Consider the following 15,203-nt stretch of genomic DNA (forward strand, 5'->3'; position numbering starts at 1 on the left):
CAGTGCGTGAACTTCGCGTCATCATCGCCCCTATCTGATGCAGCAAGTCAAAAGCAGGCTAGCCTCGTCAATACATTGAATCTCTCTCTCTCTCTCTCTCTCTCTCTCTCTCTCTCTCTCTCTCTCTCTCTCTCTCTCTCTCTCTCTCTCTCTCTCTCTCTCTCTCTCTCTCTCTCTCTCTGCTTACTGTGGAGTGCACTTTAAACGTGCTCCACAGTAACCCTGATGATGATTATACTATTTGCACAGAGATCGTTAACAGCTGACACCCTGCTTATAACTGCGCAACGTCGCAAAATTGCTGCACTGAAAATTTAATTGAAGCCCAGTACTAAGAGATCGGTAGGAGGTGGAGGTGGAGGTGGCAGGCGCAGGACATGCCTGTTCTGCGCTTTCACTGTGGATACGAATTCCCCCACCCCCCTGCTTTTAACAAGAAACGGCTCATGTAATTTGAAAAATTCAGGAATTCTGCATCGCTTCATTGAAAAAAAATTCTGAAACCTTCCTATGATCTTTTCCCCTAATTGATGCTGGGTCCTTAAAAAATGCTACAAAAAGACCAAAAGCGGTGTTAATTACCGCGTCATGGCAGCCTTAACTGCGTTTTTATTATGGTTCAGCGTTCATCAGGTTTTCCCGTCCAATTACAAAAGATGAGCTATCATTTTCTTTCAATGGAAGCAAAGCATTTGGTGTCCTTTTTTTTTCCACTAGAATTCTCTCGCGCACTAGGAATGGCTGTGGCGTGATTAAGAGCATAATCCAGGCGGCTCCAAGATGGACGTGCTTTTCGCTGTGTCGCTGAACCTGCTGAAGTATTGGATGCATGCTTGGCTTCAGTTTTTATTCCAATCAAATAAGACGGCAAATAATTTTTTGTTCTCTCCCCCCAGCTTCGAACTACGCCAACTTCGCGCTGTCATCAATTTACGTATCTGTTCGACAATGCAATTTTGGAAACTAAAAAGGGTTATAGAGAAAACAGTTTTTGACTTCACAGGCACGTCGCAATACGCAATGAGCTCCCACCCTATTTGTGCGTTTGTGTCATTTCGTGTCCACGATGACCCGTACTGCACATCTTCTGCAACCGTAGATCTTCCGCACCTCCAAAATGCACGCGCTATTGAACCTACACCCCTCCTTCGATTGTACCTCCACTCCGCAAGATGTCTCTTGTTGCACGCTATTATATTCAAAACGGTCTCGCACGAGCGGTATAGAACCTTGAGTGTGTTTCCTTCACCTCGCCTTGAACGCAAACGACTTATCTTCCCTCCCCAAGGGCCCACCAGGCTCACTTTTAACGCGCCAGACACCAAGATGTATGAGACACCAAGCGCCCCTTCCCTTCCGCGCCCCTTCTTCCACTTGACCTAGAGTTCTCCTGCTCAAATAGAAGCTTTCTCTTTCTCTCATAAGCATCGGTACACGTGTCAACACCGGGCAAAAGGCAAGAGGCAGAGAAAAACGTGTTTTCCTTTTCACCCCCCGCTCTCCGCACACTTGCACCCATTCCCTTGAAAGTGTACAGTCGGGAAATCAGCGAAGCTCAAAGCCATAAAACAGAGACGAAGGAGAGGCCAAGCTAGAAAGCTCGACGACAGGCTTTTTTTTTTTTTTTTTCGCGCGTGTTACCGCTTTCACACTCTTTTCTGTTGGCGTTTGTTCGCGTGGTTGTACATGTGCCGGCCGACGTCTTGGTAGTAAACGAATAAAAACAACAGATAGGAGCCGTGACTAGAAGGAATAAAAAGATAAGATTTGACAGACAGTCTAGGCACGTGCAGTGTGAACACAATGCGAGATTGTGAGGGGTAGAAAAAAAAAGCCAGAGAATAAATGTAAAACCTAAAGAAACTTTTTATAAATTTCCGAAGATACAAAGAACAGTGAAGACAGAGTCAGGAGCAGAAAATGACATTTTGACGCTATGGCGAACTCGCAATCCTCGCATAAAAAGTCCATCTGCATGGGATGACGGAAAGAAGGTGAGACTAAAAAACAGCGATACATTCAAATGCGACAATTGTTCTCTTCATACGCAGAAATAGGCCCGAAAAAATGAAACTATGAATGGATTTTCTTGTTATACCTAATACCGCAAACCTGATGAGGTCTAGAACTGTCCAAGTACGACTGTGCTTTAATTAAGGCTTCGGCTATGTTCAGACTACCGACGCAAAAGTCATGTCGAGCACGAGGACGCGGGTTCGATTCCCGGCCGCGGCGGCCACTGTTCTGATAGAAGCGAAAAGCAAAAACGCCCGTGGTGTGTACGAGATTTCGGCGCACGTTGAAGACCCCAGGTGGTCAAAATTAATCCGGAGCGCTCCACTACGGCGCGCCCTATCGCCTGCGTTGTGTCGGCGCGTTAAACCCTACAATCAATCAATCAATCAATCAATCAATCAATCAATCAATCAATCAATCAATCAATCAATCAATCAATCAATCAATCAATCAATCAATCAATCAAGCCATATCATAGTCTATGGACGTAAAAAAAGGGCGTGTCACGCAGTTCGGTTGGCTGAGACGTGAAATGACGTCATTCTTTAAAGTTATTACGACAATTGTAGCAGCAGTCTGAACCCGGCCTTCTCTGATATATCTCGCTCGCCCTGATGCGATACTCAAAACGAACTGTCAGGGGAAAGGATGACGCGAGATAACGGAGAGATAATTTGTTTACGATGCCCACTTTTATAGCGTCCCATTTATAAACCTGCCCGCCCGGACAAAGCCGGCGCAGGCCGGCAACTGCAGCAGGGAGCCATAAAGGCGAAGGTTGACCAGACAATATCAACCACATGTCCAACTACTTGTACGATCCCGAGACTGATAACGAGTGTACAAGCCGTAGACGTAATCGTGGCTGTGCGGCGGACACGCGCTGGGCTCTTTATGTTACATGACACTTGCTGCGCAACTACGACCTGTTGCGTCACACAACAGTTCCGCTGCCTACTCGGCATGCGAGACGCTAACAGCTATTGGTTCAAAGTGAGCGTAAAGCTACACTGGCCAACGTGTATATACAAGCAAGGTTTGGTGGTGTGGCATGCACATTCCGTCTAGGTCATGATGTCATGGTATACAGTGTCAATGTAGCATGAACTAGAACACGTACATACAACAGCATTCCCGCACATGAGTGGCGGATGCACTTCGGCCGACGTGTTGGGCTAGTACTGATCGCGAGGTTGTGTATTCGAATGCTTCCCCCTGCGGTCCCATCGCGATGGATTTGAAATGGCAGACGTGCGCTCTGTATTAAAGTATGTATTACAAACCACACACCCAGTTCGTCATTCAGAGCTACACTCGAAATATATGTACAGCCTTTGTGAAAATTGTCCACGCCATGCGAAATGTTTCTGCTAAATGAAGTACTATTCAGAGCAAAAAGTGAACGTTCAAGTGCGACCGAATTATTTGGTGACGCCGGCTTTCTGGCGTAAAAATTTCACTCTCACTGCACAGAAAATCTCGTATTTTGAAATATTTGCGGCCTATTAAATTTTGTAACGGCTGAATAACTTTTTGGCGAAGACTACGTGTTATATTCGCACTTTCCAGCGAATATAGGTGGCGCGGCGGGGTATCCAAAATGGAGGACGGGACGATGATCGGGATGTCGCGTTAGCGCGCGCGTCTGGAGGAGAAAGCCGATCCGGGCCCATTAGTGTCTCTTCAGACCATCTTTTTTCCCTTGCTGATGAGACACGAAGGTGCTCTGTCGAAGGCGGAGCAGTTTATAACGCCAGTCACACAGTGTTTTGCGGCATCAGGGAGGCCACCGATGACATGCTGAGCATCGAAGGATTATGCCTGCAACCGAATGGCGTCGCCAGCCAACCGCACTGCGTGAACGTTTGTTTTCACTGCAGGTTCTATAAAGGATGCTACACTTCCATACATGCTCGTAAAATTGTTCAAGCGTACTTTACGAATATTTATTAGGCGCCAAGCAGAGCTCGGTAGACGCAACCGAGCACAGCGTTTTGTTATTGCCACTTGCGCAATTGTTTCGGGTTAAGTGCAAATAATGAGAGTAAATAATAATTTTGTGGGCTGTTTTTACAAGGAAAGATCCAACGGCGTTTATGCAGGTTACAGGTAATAATAAAAATACCGAAACTGAATATCAAACGCTGACGCCTTTACGGCAGGGCCTGTTACATCAGCTGTGCTGTGCTTTCAGCGCGCTGACGGAAACTACGATGCCGCAGTAACAAGTTTATTTATTTATTGCAAATACCTACATCGCCCATTTCTGTGGGGGATTCGAGAAAGAAAAAAAGCAGCAAGTTCAAAACAGTAATCACACATAATGCTAAAAAGAAAACGAAGCACAAACAACCCAACAAAGCGCGAAATGCAACTGGAATGCAGCATTTATTAAAAGAAACCAGCACGTTAATAAAAGAACAATGACGTTCTCCTGGTTCTTGGCTTCACTTGCTTCTCGTGCGTGCGCAGCACGGCGCCTTTCTTCAACCGCGGTTTCAGTGGCTGTCTATTACTAAACCATCTATTAATAAACGACACACTCAACTTGCACGAAAAACACACCATCAATAACGAGAGAGCGAACTAAACTTGCGGATATTGCTCCAGAAGAAGTCAGCTTTCGTGAAGTGACTACTGCAAACCCCATTGTGTTGCTAACACCTTTTACTATGCGGAGCATAGTTATCCAAACCTTTCGGGCTTTTTTATCTTAGGAAAGGTATACACGCTGGGTTTTCCGGCACTGAGCGATTTCTATACTGCGGTACACAGTGCATTCAATTGCTTTTTGGTTTTGCGTTCTCAATCCCCACGTTGCCGAACGCTCCGGCTGCCTTCGCCCGGGACGCCGATTACCTGCAAACAGCTTCGGAAAAAATGCGCGCGGCGCGCGGCGCCACCGTTGCTGGAAAGTGCAAATATGCATGAGGCTGGATGGCACACCTCGATTCGGAGCAGGGACAGAACTGACGCGCGTATTGCAGTACGGAATTCCCGCTTTCTCTTGATCCGTATCGAAGAATACCCAAAAATTACACCATCTTCCTGTGCGATACCCTGATGAGGATGCGAAGCATCATGGGGGTTCCGTGTGGTTCCATTGTGTTGCCGTTATGTTGAGTGATCTGGTGTTTAGTAGCGCCAGAGGGAATTCCGCGTCCGGGTCCACACCGGTGGCAAAGGCACGCAAGTACTGTTATGTTGTATATGGTGAGTAGGCGGTGGTTCTTGAGACACCGAAACTCGTCCATCATGTTCTTGTCGATGTTGTCGTCTCTGTGGTAGAATCGGTAGTCTCCGTCAGCGTTGGTGAGGTAAAGGTTGTTGACGTTGGTGCACCGGCTGAGAGCAACGTACACGCCCTCCTCTTCGCAGCTTTGTCTTCTTCTCCTTCTTCTTCTTCAGCGGTTCCCCTACGGGAAGATGACGACGGTGGTTGAACGCGAAGCTATCTCGTGATGGATTCTTTGGTTGGCCAATCCCTAGGGATCATCCTGCCACAATCATCATCAGAGGCGCTGCGGACGGGGCACGGACACGGGGCATCCCCCCGAGCAAGAGATGCTTCGCATCTAATATTCTTCTCCTTCTTCTTCAGCGGTTCCCCTACGGGAAGATGACGACGGTGGTTGAACGCGAAGCTATCTCGTGATGGATTCTTTGGTTGACCAATCCCTAGGGGTATCCTGCCATAACCATCATCAGAGGCGCTGCGGACGGGGCACGGACGCAGGACATCCCCCCGAGCAAGAGATGCTTCACATCTAAAAAATGAAAAATATTGCGGATATGGAATACTCTTAACTTAATTTTCCTCCCTTTAGTTCGCATTTTTGCCCCGCCGTTGAATTCCGATGCAGCGCAACCTATGCAAGCGTATTATATTGCGAAACGTTCTACACTCTTAAAAAAAGGTCGGGGCATTCACTAACGTAATACTAACAAGTTACTTGTCCCAGTATACACTAAGAGTAAGTGTAGCACTAGTCAGGGTTTCTAACTGAAGCAGGCAGTATAGCACCACTACCTTCACTAGTAGAGTCCTAGCGATAGCACCCTTCTGAGCTACACGCGTTTACTAACGGGCCATGCATAACCTAGTCATAAGCACGACCTTAAAGGGGCCCTGAAAGGCATTTTGAGCACACTAAATGAACTAGCGCAATCGCTAGATTGGGTCGCCAACGTCACCTGTGCCAAGTATTACTCTTTTACGCGCAGCGGAAAGCTCACACTTTTGTTGCAAAGTTTGTCGCTTTTTTCTCACCCTTTCCTTCGTGTTTTTGGACGCCGCCATCTTCACATGTCTACATCATCGATTCCCCGATGTTCGTCATGAGCTAGACATCCTGCTATTGGGCGGCTTTTTCACGCACTTCCGGCAAACAGATGAGTCGTCTGCTCAGCGTCGGCTCGCCGGCTGATCTGCCAGCGGAGTGCCGGAGTGCTTTGACATTTTACGACAAACGAAACAAGTGTAAACAAACGCTTAACCGTTTGTATTGAATGCAACACGGCCATAACACGACGTGGATTTTATCTTACGTGAGTACGTACCATAAAGAAAGTCCTGTGGCACTTCTTTGGTGCAATCGCAGAGAACGCCCTGAGCCGAATGCCCGGGTTTGACGCGTACATTTTATTCAACTTCAAAACAATCCAGAGATGCGTTTCGAACGAACGCAACGTCACAACATGCGTTGCAAGTCTGAACCGCGATTGACAGACAATGAGTTGCCTCCTCCTGCCCGTCGTAAATACGGCACTCACCTCACACCCGGTTTGCGGGGACGAGCAGCAAGTCACAACTCTGGCGCGCAAGCGAGAAGGCTTTTAGCCAGGCACACTGCACATACCAAATGCGAGGTTGAGTGGTACGTCGTTCGAGAACGATAATCCAGACCATGGGAAGCACTATCCACCCGCAGAAGTACAATGTCGCATTTCATCGCGAAACGAACGCGTCCACAACACACAGGAGGCGATGCACACACACACACACAGCTTCGGTCGCTGCATTGGCTTAGCTGCAAGCTTCGTTCGGACAATCAGCGATGCTACGACGATACAGAGCTGCGTGAGGACGACGTGCTAACCACTTCACGTATTTAAAAACACAGGGGCAAAGAACTAGGTTCATCGGAAGCAAAAAATCTTTCCTCCATTATAGTGCCTGAAATATACTGGCTAGTGTGCCGAGGGCGGGCTCCAGGTGGGCGCCGGGAGCGATGTACGCGGCCGTCTGCCGCTTGGGGCGCTGCCGTGCGGGAGTGTGCGCGTTCATCCGGCCCGAGCAGATCGCGCGGTTACCTCCGAGCTGCGTAGCAGACGGCAGCGGCAGAACTTTCCATTCCCGCTTGCGACGAAAGCGAGCGAAAGCGAAGGGAATTCTGTCGCGCAACCAAAATTTGTCCCGACCATTCGACAAAAACGATCGTCGCGCGACAAAGCGACGGAATTCCTGCCGCTCTCACTCGCTTTCGTCGCAAGTGCGAACGGGCCTTTATGCGCAATCTCCGCCCCACATAAAACAAGCTCTTGCTTGTCGCCTGAGCATACGGTTGATATCTGACTACGTTACACTGTGCTTGCCAGTGTATTTAAACGATGTCACTAGGTTTGAAACGTACGCGCTCGGCGTGTAGCTTTGTAAACGCAAGCGGTTTCACATACGCACGCTATTTTGCTGCTAATAGAGTTTTAGTACAGCGTTTGTGGCCTTTGCATACGCTAAACGCCAAATTTTTGCGTCCCGCTACGTGACACCGCGATGGGAGTTTTAGTAGAGCGTCTCATCAGTTTTGCGTAGCGACACACTAATGCATACGGCGCCATCTGTCAAATGTTTTCCGAAATGTCTCGCCGGCTGATCTGCTAGCGGAGTGCCGGAGTGTTTGGACATTTTACGACTATCCAAACAAGTGCAAACAAACGCTTTCCCGTCAGTGTTGAATGCAACACATGGGTGTAGCTTGTCAGAACACGGGTTCTCGCTGATCGAGTGCAGCGTTGGTTTGCTCTTCGCCTTCACGTTCATCGCCGCTGATAAAGCGATCCGATCCGGCGCGTTTTGTGCACGGGTTCTGTGTCGGTTGAAAATGTCTTTTTTCACATGCCGCCGGTAGTAGGAATTACAACCACCGCAAAATAACACGCGGCACCAGCGGGGCCACATTGAGACCGCGCTTTTTGGATAAACAGTGCGCGGTGCACCAAAGGGAACGAGCGCACGATTCTCCCCACGCGGCTGCGAGTTCGCCGCCGATACCAACTGCAGCCCTGCAGCTACGTACACCGCGAAAGGGCAAGGCCAGGCCGCACACATGCGGCCAGGTCATTCGTTCGCTTTTCCAGCCTGTGTCCACGGTGTCTACAGAGATGAAAAAGCCGAAAGAGCTGGCCCGTAGCAGACGGCAGTCTGTGGGAGCGCAATAGCGGAAGTACGTCACCGCTGAGGAGCGGAGCATCATGGGAGGGGAGGCCAACAGCGAAGAAACAGTTGAAAGGAGGAGGAAATACGGCGCGACGATAATTCGCGGTTTTTGATTTACGATTTCTCAGCTAATACTCATCGCTTTAACAAAATTCTTGCAGGAGGAGATTGCTAATACATTGCTTTATTTGGTTACATGTACATCCATGCATCGGCGGAAGGCATTTCAGGACCCCTTTAAAGTTCCTACACCCAGTAATTTCCTGACCATGCAGTTGCTAGTGGAGAGCCTATGTGCCGTACCGCGGGGTAGTAAGGTTCGTAAGGACTTGGTAAATACGGCCGTTGCTACCCTTTTACAACCTTTTTTTTATTAAGTGTGTCGTGACGAGACTGTTGTGCCCAAACTCTATCAGACAGGTCACCAGCCCCTGCCAGCGCTGGTCAGTTCTTTCCCATTCGCATACAGATGTCCACTGCCAGCCCACCAGTGCTACACCTTTCCTGAATATTGCATCAACATAAACATGAACATGTGCGTCATAGTGCATCATAAAACTGGTTGACAGATTAAACAAAAAAGGGAGAAACGATGTCCCGTTGTCTTATAAAGGTAATGAAGGGGAAACGGGTAGGGAGAGTTTGTCGTCGTTGAACGTTATCGCCGTAGACGACTTTTTAACCCTATCGTTGTGCATCCCGTTGCCGCCGCTGCTGGAAAGGTGTCTAAAATCGGTGTACTACCGCAGCCCAGACTTGGCTCGCGAAGCCTGTAGAAGAGAGAGGAGGGGTACGAGAGAGAGGGGCGAACAGGATGGACCCACCCTTCGTCATCCAAGAGGAGCACGAGTCTAGCGCGCTATCACAACAACAACCGCTTTTGTCGTTCCGTGTATTGTTTGGCCAGACGGCCGGCTTTGAGGAAGTTTTCTCTTGCCAGGAAGCGAAGGCGCCGCACGTCCTTGGCGCTAAGCTCCGGCGGCAAACGGATTTCTCCTCTTAGTGCGGCGGGAGGAGCGTGACAATCACACACATCGACGGGCTTTCGTATTCCGCTCGCTGGTTATTCTCGGAATATCGAGCCCGGGGCCGAAGTTGTGCGAAGCCGTGGGGCAGGCGGCTAACCGGGAAGCGGACGCTAATCTTGCGCGGGATGCGGTGAGAGCCGCCCGCTGATCGATGTTAACGACCTCTCTTGACGCAAATGTGCGCGTCACTTCACGGAGCCGACGACAGTACACGGGAAGTAAGGACAAATGGCTCCGTGAGCTTAGCTCGACCGTTTATTTGGGAAGTGGTACTGCACCAATGACGGCTGATGTCAAGAACTTGGGGCCAGTTCATGCGCTAACACACAAGAATACATACCCAGATACACACCTAAATACATGCGTACCTGCAGTCCTTGTCAAAATTTTCTAGGCCACGCGAAACATTCCTGGGCCGCGAAGAATTCAAAAGCTTAACGTTCATGTGAAATAATTTTTATGACAGTAAGAAAGGTGCGTTCGCCACCTTTCCGGATCAAAGCTTTCAGTTTCACACGATAGGTAAACTTGGATTTTGAATTTTTCGTGGTATATTAGCTTTTGACGAATACACTATGCATACGCTCATACACGCACATACATACATACATACATGACATGCACACATACATACACACATACATACATACATACATACATACATACATACATACATACATACATACATACATACATACATACATACATACATACATACATACATACATACATACATACATACATGCATACACACATGCATACACACTGCATGCATACAAGCATACATACATACATACATGCATACATACATACATACATACATACATACATGAATACACATACATACATACATACATACATACATACATACATACATACATACATACATACATACATACATACATGTATACATACATGCATACACACATGCATGCATGCATACATACATGCACATACGTACATACATACATGCATGCATGCAGGCATACATACATACATGAATACATACATACATGCATGCATACATACATACACACATACATGCATGCATACACACACACACATACATACATACATACATACATACATACACACACATACATACATACATACATACATACATACATGCATGCATGCATACATACATACAGACAGACAGACAGACAGACAGACAGACAGACAGACATACATACATACATACATACATACATACATACATACATACATACATACATACATACATACATACATACATACATACATACATACATACGTGTATAACTATTCGAGGATGATATTAATCTGCCCTTTCCATCCCGCTCGACATTGCTGCAATTTTCTTGCTTGGGTATTGCTACTGTTAGGATGCATGTGAGCGGCACAACCGAACCAATCCAAAATACATCCTCTTAAAACCTGGAAGCAAAGCTGTGACCTCGTGGATATATGCATAGAGCGTTAACTGTCCTTGGGGCTTTCTGGTTTTAATTAGATGGTACACGGCCTAGCAGCGGATATAATTGTTTTACATTGACTACTGATCAAGTGGCATGGGTCAGCGAATCTGACCAGTGACTTCATGGTCATTGCACAATACCCCTGAGAGGGTATGTGCTCATTATGGAAGTATATGTTTTCGGCGCATGCCGGCATATCTATAAAAGGCAGTAACAGCCCTTTTGCTCCATACTAGCACTATCGACGTTGACAGAAAAAAAGAAAATCGCACCTCAGTCCCATCCTCACGGCTGAATCAGCCGTGAACCGCTTCTGAGGATCCCCACTAACATATTCAGTTTTTGATGAGTGAACATCTTCAGATTGTGGATGGTCTCTTTGCTTTTTGTTGTTGTTGAGAGACGGTGAAGGGGTCGCAAAGTATCTTGCCGGAAGTATCCTTAGGAGCTTAGGTGTAATATTGTTACCTACCTTGCCGCTGGGTACCTTACTGCCCTATTCCCATGTTTCTGTGGCAGAATACGCGAGCCACGCCATCGCCCGTGCTGACTACGCACGACAGATTTCCCGCATCCGCATCAACCGGACCGAAGCACCCCACAAGTCCCTAGTCCTTCCGTGGTCTCCTCGCCGCCGCGTGGGTCTCTCATCAACACTACTTTCACGCTACACCGGCCCTTGCAAGGTGTTACTCCAGGTGGCCAACGTCACGTACGACATCACCCCGATTGTCGCTCGGCTGAAACAGTACCCCTCGTCTCTCTTGGTCCCTGAATAGAAACCGCCGTGACAACGCTTTCGCCGCCGGGTTACGGAGCAGTCATGTTACGGAGCAGTCCTCCTTGGTGATGTTATGAATCCCCGTGCCGGCCATGCGGGCAAACGTGCAGGACGAAGAAGACGACGATCGGTGTGGCGCCCGGAAGGAGCTCAAACGGTTTCTGCTGTCTCTCTGATTTTCCTCATTTGTAAATAGTTTAAATAAAGCCAATTCTAACCACCGCGTCAACCTCGTCTCAATATAGCGCGGGGATTGAATGTGGTGGCGAATTTCGTGCACGTTTGTAAATATTTTTCGCTCTACCTCTCACCTCGTATTCTTCCGCCATCACCACCCCTCCCCACAGTACTCCCCGCACTACTCCCGAGCAGTGGGAATGCGCGCTGACAAGCTCGGACCTGCAGGATCAACAAAACCTGATCAAGCGGGCAATCCGAGCGGCGAAAGCACGCGGCTACCTCGACTAAGGCCACCGCCCACCTCCTCTAGCTAAATTCATAATATAAACTATTCCCCTTCTCCCTACCCGAACCAGATTCTGTGGGGAAAAAAAAAAAAAAAAAAATCTCGAGATGAGGACGACATGAAAGCGAGTAACATTCAGCGGCAACTCCTCCGAAGTGTGGTGAGGCTTATCTCGGGAAAACATACGTGTAAGAAGGAGCTTAGGACCTGCCGCGTCGAAGTCGAAACGCCAAGAAGACAGACGGCGGAGCGCATTAGCGGCGCACCAAACCGTTTTTCGGAGCAGCAGCAGCAGCAGCAGCCTTCGCGGAAGGGTGCCCCGAGTTGTGACGAGGTCCTTTTCTCAGAAGGAGACCGCGCTGCTGCTGTGGGCTATATTTGCGTTGCGCCCGCGACACTCCTGGTGCAACCTCGGCGGCCTGGCTGTGCCCAGACAGCGTGGCGCGTATACACCGTTTGTTGCTCGGGCTGTTGTAAGCGTTCCGCATCGCGCATCTAGTGTTGCCACGGCTCGGGGCTGCTAATTGTGATCTCGTTCTTCTAATAAGAACACTCCCCGCTGCTTTCCAGGAAAGTGTGCCGGGGAATTCGGGAAATTGAAAGAACGTTTGCTAGAAGGTCTTCCGTTAGACAGGATTTCAACGAAATGGATTGAAGAAGAATATATTGCTTAATAGCAGCATAATTTTTACTGATTAAGCAGGATTAATCTAAACAGTAAACAATATAAACGATCATAAGCGGGAGTTTATATGTTTTTTTTATGTAGATTGATATCTTTGAAATGCAAGTCATGACTAAGCAACGAATCCATTATTTATAATTTACCAACATCCTGTTACCATGCGCTCCATGAACTTTGGTAACTTTGACGTCCCCTGGCTTTTGGACCGCATTTGCACTTCACGGACTTTCCGCCATCAACGCTAGCGAACAAAATTTACGGATTTCTGCCCATTTGTGCCGTTGACGGCTGCAACCTAATACAAGGGCGATCTGTAAGCCGGATGTTATGCGCTTTTTTACGCACACTATGCAACCGTAATACGGGTCAGAAGAGTTTAAATTTGGGCCAGTTAGTACATATAACTTCGTAAGAAATCGACACCGCATCAGACGGGACGGGACAGAGCAAGTGCTTGTATACAACTCTTCCCATCCCGTCTGATGGGCTGTCGCTTTCTTTCAAAACGTAGTATGCGTTCTCGCGACGAGACAAGACGGCAAGAGCGGTCGTCTGTATCGTAAACACGGAAAAATCCGAGCAGTTTGAGCTGCGATAGACACTCGTTGATAACAATACATACTGCCGCCCGTTCCGCCCGGTAGACACGACGGGTGGGCATCCGGTGCGCATTATCTATACGCTCATTCAAGCGAGACCGAAAATAGATAGATGCGAGCATCTTCTGTTACCCGTGAATGGCGTGCCCGGTACATCCGAACACGAAGGAGAAGACGTCGAACAAAACCCGTTCGTCCGGCCCTGGCCTTGCAAGCGCACCAGCCGACAGCCGATTTACGCACTTCGCGAAGAAATGAGCGCCTTGACCTAATTTGTGCGCTAAGTTTAAGGAGGAAGCGGCGTTCCAATTCGGCAGTATATAGTAGTTTTTTTTCTGCTATCCTTGCCCCACGTTTACAGTCTATATATAATACACCGAGCGGCTTAAAACTAGCGAATACTAAACGCAGATTCGTATCGGTCGAAGACGGTTTCTCGAAGCTTCCGAATCGGAGGCAGGCAGGGAAGAACCGAAAGAGGAGAAATAAACCCCGCCGTTAACGGGTTTCCGTATGCGACGCAAGCTGTCCCTGTTTTGTTCCGAGTCGCGACCGATTTTCGATCCAGAACGTTGTCGGGGCCCCACATCGCAACGGGAAGCCGCATATATGCGTGCCGCGACATTTGTCTCCCAGCAAGCACGGGTCTGCGTGCGTTACGAGGCGGGCACGTACTTCTATGGACCTGGAAAGCGTATAGGGACGCGGAAACAGCGGGGAGACAGGTTTGCAACGTAGGCGGCTAGTGGCAGAAAAGGGTTGCACATTTGTAATGACGTGACGAAATGCGTTTTGAATTGAATGTTCCGCTGCGCATGCAGCGATATTCTCGCAATAAACTGAAATTCGTTTGACTTTTCTTGCTGCCGCTGCGCCAAGGACACTGCCTGCATACGGTAAAGGAAATTTGAGAGCTTGATACAATGCTTCTCGGGGGAATAACACAATTCAAAATTCATTAAAATAGCATGGTGGAACACTAACGAACGCCAGTTATATTAAAACAAAGCTAACATAAACTAACGTCAGTGCTAGCGATTACTGGAAACTTTATTGGTTCGCACATTTCATTGAAATTGATCTTGTCTAATAATGATCACTTTTATTTAAAAAAAAAAAAATCCAGGTTGCAGGCTGATTAGGGGGCTGCGGCCGGGCCTAGATCGACGGTTGCCCGGTAAAATACACAGTCTTCGGTTTCTTTAACTTAGTCTGTGCCTCTCGCTTCTCGCCGGCACCTTCAAAAACGTCGTAGCCATTACTACAAATGGCCCAGTTAACAAACAAACAGTAACAAAGTTTTCCCTGCTTAACTGGCGGATATGACCGGTATCTCCGTCCTATATATGTGCCCGATTTGGACCTCCCTGCAAACAATCGTATTTAAATCCTTTCGCTAAGTTGTCGATGGTAATCCGCTGTCGCCAGCACAATTATCACCATTAATCATTTCAGGATCAAGTAAAAATTAATTTGCAAGGAATCCCATAAAGGGCGTAAAAATTGGCGAGAGTTTGACGAAAATGTCACGCCCATTGTAAAACAGGTCATTCGTTCAATCTCAGCTACACATTGCGCCAAAGTGCGGTCGCTTGTTTTTACAATGCGCCTCAGCCAGGCAGGCAGACCTCTCATGCATCGTGTGTCCCTTAAAGGAGCCATGAAGAGAAAATGCAAGTTGGTTTTATTCGAAAGATTTCGTGTTTTATAGTGCCCCCAGCGCTTGTCCGGATAC

Source organism: Haemaphysalis longicornis, unplaced genomic scaffold (assembly GCF_048455015.1).
Source record: "Haemaphysalis longicornis isolate Haplotype H1 unplaced genomic scaffold, Haemaphysalis longicornis Haplotype H1 scaffold_3, whole genome shotgun sequence".
NCBI classification, from domain to species: domain Eukaryota; kingdom Metazoa; phylum Arthropoda; class Arachnida; order Ixodida; family Ixodidae; genus Haemaphysalis; species Haemaphysalis longicornis.